Raw genomic sequence first — 7066 nt, 5'->3', positions numbered from 1 at the left:
CTAGCAGGGACCTGGATCAGAAGTAGAGCAGCTGGGACTTGAACCGGCACCCACATGGGACGCTGGCACCACAGGTGGCGGCCTTACCTGCTATGCCATAGTGACAGCCCCAAGAAAGAGTAAGGATTGGGGTTGCCTAAGACTGTCCAAATACCTGTTGCTTGAGTTTGTTGCAGGCTTGCTTTCTTTCCTCTCTCCTTACCTTCAGTAATTAAAAAAAAAAATCCTTCTTTCCTTTCTTTTATTCTCTAAAACCACAACTGATATTACACTTCGGGCATTGTGAAAGACACATGATCCATTAAGTGATGGATGTACTAATCATCAATAAGTAAGACATGATGCTGCTGGGGCCAGCACTGTAGTGTAGTGTGTAGAGCCACTGTCTGCAGTGCCGACATCCCATATGGGTGCCGGTTCGAATCCCAGCTGCTCCACTTCCAATCCAGCTCTCTGCTATGGCCTGGGAAAGCAGTAGAAGATGACCCAAGTCCTTGGGCCCCCTACACCTAGCTCCAGGCTCCTGGCTTCAGTTCAGCCCAGCTCCAACCATTGTGGCTATCTGGGGAGTGAACCAATGGATGGAAGACTTCTCTCTATCTCTCTGTCTCTGCCTCTGCATCTCTGTAACTCTGCCTTTCAAATACATAAATTAATCTTTAAAAAGGGAAAACAAGAAAGGGCAACTTTTCACAGAGACCAATAAGGGAGAAGCAGTGAGATCCTGGACACGAGGAGGGTAAACTACCTGGGGAATCCTTGGAACTCTAGAGAACATCTCAGCAGGGAAGACAGGGACCAGAACAGGATGCACCGGGTCGGGGCTGGTTCCAGTTATGTCACGGCTCTCTTCAAATATTTTTACTTATCTCATGGCTTGGGTCAACAGCAGCCCCTAGAACCATGGCTGCAGCCAGAGACCCTGGACTGCTGACCACTGCCTCTGTGGCAGGGGTCAGCGCTCTGCAGCCAGATTCGGGGAGACCTACGGTGCCTGGGATGGCTCGGGTGGAGGCTGCTTTCAGAGCTGGGGCCACTGCAGCCTCAGAGGCTTGGAGCACAGCTGGAGGAGCCTGGAGGCAGATGCTGTGCTGGGTTCTTTGAGGGGCACCTGGGTGAGGGCACTTCGGAGGGGGTTGGTCCTGTTGCTGGTTCTGCTGGCAGGATATCGCAGTGGGAGGTCGGTGGGTCTGGACAAAATAAAACAGAAACAAAATCCGGTTAAAGCAGAAGCCTCAGGCCGGCGTCTCAGCCTTTGACTGTAGATCCTTTCCCCTTGCACTGACCCCTCCAGCCAAGATCTAGAGAGGAAATTGGAGGCTGATGTAGAGTCAAATCGACTGATAAGCTGTCCTCTCTCTGCTCTCTCTCCTGACAGGACAGCAACTGACACAGCTCTGGGTGAGCCTCCAGGGCCCGTCACACGCACGCGATGTGAACAGCGCCCTCTGCAGGTATTCTGCATGCAGAACATGTAATGTTCTGTGATCCTCCAGGGCTCTGCCTCCCGCGGGACCCAGCTGAGGAGGGTGAAAATCAGTGAGATGCGAGGCCGCAGGTGCATCTCTGGGCACATGAAAGAGTGGGAGCCAGAGGCCACCTGCTCCAAGCAACCCCTGACCTGGTTAATATTCTCTCCTTCTTCGCATTCTGCCCCTCTCTCTCCCTGTGCCACTCTGCTGCCACCAGGGGCCTCTCTGCCTGTCTCCCACCAGTCTCCCACCGCCCTCTCCCTGTTGAAGCACACAATGTCCACTCACCCTTCCAGTTCAGATCCCTTCCCCAGATGGATGCTCACCTGGTCCTGTGCAGGAATGGGATAGCTGGGGGAACCCTGGGTCTCAGGCTTTGTATCCTGAGCTGGGTTTTATGATGCACAGTCCAACCATGTGTTCTCATTCTCACCCCAAGGGGAGGGCACCAGCCCCACACACTCCTGGGACCAGGCTTTCTGCACTTTCCTAGGCACATGTTTTGAGGAATGGCAAACAGGAAACAGGAACTTGAGGGGAGGGCTTAATTACCTATGGTCCAGGCCCTCTGTCTGCAGTTCTACATCTATTATTTGCTCTGCTAACATGCCCTGGACACAGGATACATCCTTTCTGAACACTTGGGGTAATATGGAGACAGAGCACATTTTTGCCCTTGAGGGCTCATGGCCTCCCAGAAGGACAGATGGACAACTGGACAGCTAAGTCTGATCCCACACTCTAGGTGATATAGCACATGTGGGCAGATGCAGCAGGTCAGGGTCACAGCCGGAAGGGCCAAGCCCCCACTGCTCTGCAGAGTCTCTCTGGGGATGATATCATCAGCCCCTGTTTTGGGGGTGTTGATCGAGCTAAACTTGGGACCTTGGGAAAGAGATGTGGTTGTGTAAGGGATGGGAGGATGGAGCTGGGGGGTTCCTTTAAGAACCTCTGCACCTGAAACACAGTACTGCATGCTGGGAGGGAGAGGAGGAGAGCTGAGGCTGGTTTCGGTGGTGGAACAGATGATGTGAAAATACGACCTCCACCCCTGCGACCAGCAGAAACTACGACTAATGGAAAACGAAGGGCAGCATATGTGGCTGTCGATAGGATCGTGAGACTGACTGATCCTGATATTATGCTGATAAATCATGAAGATCTTGCCTCACTTGGTGATAACCATGAGGTTGATGAGGTTATTCACTCACTGCATAACCATGATAATGCTTGGGCTTCCTGTCAGCTCATGCAAACGCAACACCACTTTCCATTTAGTCATAATATCAGTGATTAACTATTGAATCTATCTTTGTTGCAAATGGTAGAATTTCCTTTGTTTTTATGGCTGACTAATATTCCATTGTGTATATATACCCCACTTTCTTTACCCATTCATCTGATGATGGACACCTTGGTTGATTCCAAATTTTGTCTGTTGTGAACAGTGCTGCTATGAACATGGTGGTGCCATACACTGTGCCATACACTGTGTTCAAGTCTTTCCGGTATATACCAGTAGTAGAATCACTGGATCATATGGCCAGTCTATTTCTAGTTTTTAAAGAAATTGCCACCCTGTTTTCCACAGTGGCTGCACTAACTTAGGTTCCTACCCGCAGTGTGTAAGTGTTCCCCTTTCTCCACATCCTCACCAGCATCTACTCTCTGTGTTTTGGATTTTAGCCATTCCGATAGGGGTGAGCTGATGTCTCATTGCAGTTTTGATTTGCATTTCCCTGATGGCTAGTGATGCTGAGCATTTTTTCATATATTTTTTGGCCATTTGCATTTCTTATTTGAGAACTGTCTGTTGAAGTTCTTTGCCCACTTCTTAATTGGATCGGTTGTTTTTAGTTTTAGAGTTTTTTCAGTTGCTGAAATATTCAGGATGTTAATCTTTTGCCAGACAGAGGAATAACTTCTGATGTTCAATAGCACAGGATAACTATGGTTGATAATAGTTAGTTGGATATTTTAAAATAGCTGGTAGAGAGGACTTTAAATATCCCCAACACAAAAATGATGAATGTCTGAGATTACGGCTATCCTATTTACTCTGATCTGATATTTACGTACTATGTATGTGTGTTGAAATACCACACTGTCGTTATAAGTATATGCAGTTACTGTGTGACCATTAGAAATAAAAATATATTTTTTGCAAAGGATTTTGTTTGCACTCCCAAAGTTAAAATCCACAGGAGCTAAAGTACCTCTCCTTCTGAAGACCCACATACAGATCTAGTCCCATGGGTCTTGCTAGGCAGTAGTATGACTAGCACCTCCACCACTACTTCCCTTGTCAACCATGTGCACTCCAGTCTATGTACTCAGGAGACTAGAATATGGGGAGAAATATCAAGTCATCCGTCATCATCTTGGGGGAAATGTCTGTGGCCCGTTTCTTTCTCCTCCCCATCAGGAGGGAAGCAGGGTACTCTCATCAACGTTAGGCATCCGCAAAACAGGGAATGAGCATTCTAACCCCTAATCAGGCATGGCCTCATATCTGTCCTCTGGACCTATCATGATGAGGGGAAGGAATGGGCAGGGTAGAGACAGGGGGCAGTGTGAGGCTGGCCTATGTGCCTGCTGTCTGATGCAACAACTGGACACTGGGAAAGGAAAGCCAGGCTTGAGCTGTCATGCCAGGCCTCTGCCCAGGGGGGTTGTCTATAGACAAAGGGATTCCCACAAGTGGCTGACAGTGATAAAGTCAAAACAGAGTCTAGACCATCATCATGTTGGGAGAACCCTGTGGTGACATGTCTCTTTGAGAGAGCTGAGAGATGAGCACTATCAGGGGAGCTCCTCGGTAAACCAGATGAGAGGGTCCTTCTTTTCCGTCCTTTCACTGGAGGAGAAAGGTCAACCACAAAGGTGGAGGGTTAGGAAGTCACTCCCAGCAAGGCTTGATTAGCACTGGGGACGATTTGAGAGTAAGGCTTAAGTTTAGTTGGATTTGATAGGACTGGACTCAATAATCTCTATCTTGCTATCTCTTTCTCTGTCATCTCTCTTGCTCTTTGACATCTCTATCTCTGTCATCTATAGTCTACACTGTATAAATCAATAGTCCAAGAAGCAAGTACTTTAATTAACCAGAAGCTCCTTGGACAACTCTTTATCCTCAGCATTTTGAGGTTGAGCTGATTCTAACATATATGGAGAAGGATCTTGGTTCTACCCAGAAAGCTCACCTGCTATGATTTTCCAAAATGGCTCCTTTCCGCTTGGAAAAGTTCAATCCCTGCTGCCTTGTGCTTTCCCAGAGCCTGGATATGACTATGTGAAAATATAAAACTCTTTTTCTGGATATTCCTTCCCTCTGTGCTGTCCTTTGTGTTCCCACTCACCATATGCAGGGCTACTTCTTCCCACATCTTACTTCTTTCAAATACAGCATGTCTGTGCACTAAGTATGGAAGCCTGGCTCAAGAAAAATTTCAAAATCTCTCTCTCCCTTTCTCTCTCTCTCTATCTCCCTCACTACACACACACACACACACACACACACACTTCAAAGAACTAAACAACATGGAGGGCTGGGAGTTTCCAAAGGATTTATTATCGGGCTAAACATGTTGGGGCTGTATGTCTCAGGTTCTCTATCCTTTCTTGGGAAAAATCCGGTTACACCCTCTCCTTTAAGTCATTTGAAAGAGGGCAGGAGGAAGGGAGTTCAGTTGCTGGGAGCAGGACTGGATCGAGAGAGACTTCATATGTAGTGTATTCAAGATTAGTGACTCATTGCCTGTGCAAGATGGAGAAAGAACACGGATTAGTCAAGATGATACTACTGACTGGCAAGCCTGCTCATTAAAGGGATGGGATTGCCAAGCTGATGTCAGGATATTAGGGGGAAGCTTTTCTCAGAGAATGTTGAGCTTGAGGTTGCAACATAATTCTGAGGTGGTTTTACCTTCAATATTTTGGAGAAATGGGGCCTGCTAACATTTTGGTCAAGACAGACTTGGAAGGGAGCTTCTAAAATGCACTTAGATTATCCTCTCCCTCTTTCCCTCCTCACCTCTCTTCCTTCCTCCTCCTTCTTTCCTTCCCTTCCTCCTTCCCTTCCTTACTTCCTCCTTTCCTCCCTCAATTTTCCCTATAAGATCAAACAAAGCTAATGAATAAAACATCATATTCTTCTGTTGTCATAGGGACTCTGATCAACTGGGAGTGTTAGGTGAGTGTAAGACTATCTAAGATTTAAACCACTGATGGGTAAATCTGTGGAAGTAGAGGCTACTTAATCAACAGCACAGTGATCCCAGTTTATTGTATGACTAAGGGTGTCCCTAGACGTTGTGTGATACAGCCATGTACTAGACACTGTTCATCTTCTTGCTCTGAGAACAACCATCTCCACACACTCACCATATCTGCACACATACATGCTGTCCCCTGATGCTCTGTTACAACGGCTTCTTCAGAGTAGAATGAAGAAACCACAGGTGACATCATCAAAACCATTTCTGGATGACCCAGTATCCTGAGAATCTCACTGGGAAACAAAGACCTGACCCTCAAATCCATGTATCCATTCTTCCATCCTCCCTCCTCCCTCCCTCCCTCCTTCCTTTTCTCCCTGTCTCTGTCTCTCCTACTTTTATGAAATTCCAAGATGGTTTTCAAAAAGTCTACTGAACAATGAACTACTTGGAGGCAGGAAGCTTGTGTTACTGCCTTTGAATCCCTAAGCAACAATGGACAGCACATTGACCCCATGGGAGGTTTAACTAATTTTTGCTGCATTAAACTCAAAGCTCTGAAGGGACACAGATCATGTTTGGGGAAAGAAAATCAGTAAGAAATTGAGACTGGAAGAAAGAAAGCCACAGAAGGCAGGGGTTTTGACCAATGGTGGGAGCTCCCATGGCACATTCCTGAGCTCTCGCCTCATGTCTGGGCTTCTGGCAGCTAAGTACCTGTATTAATGTCTTTTCTGTTGCTGTAACAAGACATCTGAGCTCGGGTACTTCATAAGGGTAAGGGTTTGTTTAGTTCACAGCAGTAGAGGCTGGAATTCAAGATCAGGTGGCCCTATCTGTTTCTTCTGGCAAGAGCCTCATGGCAGATGGTGGCACAGTGGAGAGTGTTTGCAGGAGAGATCACAAGGTGAGACAGGAAGCCAGCGTGATTAAGAGGCCAGACCTGTTCTATTTATAACAACTCACTCTGGGAATTAAGCAGGTCCAGAAAGAACCACATTAATTCCTCCTGAGGTCATGTTTTCCAAAACCTAATTACCTCCCACTGGGCCCCATCTCTTAAAGGCTCCACCATCTCTCAATATCATTGTGCTGGGGCCAGCACTGTAGGGCAATGGATTAAGCCAGGGCTAGCAACTCTAGTATATCATATGCTGGCTCCAGTCCTGGCTGCTCCACTTCCAATCTAGCTTCCTGCTAATGCACCTGAGAAGTCAGTGGAAGATGGTACCAGTGCTTGGGCCCCTGATACTCTTATGGGAGACCCAGATGGAGTTCCTGGCTCCTGGCTTCAGCTTGGCCCAGCTCTGGCTGTTGCATCCATTTTGGAGCGAACCAGAAGATGGAAGATCTCTCTCTCTCTCTCTCTAACTCTTT

General features: G+C 47.3%; 1 pseudogene; it reads right to left on the bottom strand.

Annotated features, from left to right (window-relative positions):
• Nucleotides 1-882: 882 nt before the first annotated feature.
• LOC127493656 (late cornified envelope protein 3A-like) lies at nt 883-6764 on the bottom strand (annotated as a pseudogene).
• Between the last annotated feature and the right edge of the window lie 302 nt (nt 6765-7066).

Source organism: Oryctolagus cuniculus, chromosome 7, assembly GCF_964237555.1.
Source record: "Oryctolagus cuniculus chromosome 7, mOryCun1.1, whole genome shotgun sequence".
NCBI classification, from domain to species: Eukaryota; Metazoa; Chordata; class Mammalia; order Lagomorpha; family Leporidae; genus Oryctolagus; species Oryctolagus cuniculus.
This window is presented reverse-complemented; position numbering and strand designations above follow the sequence as displayed.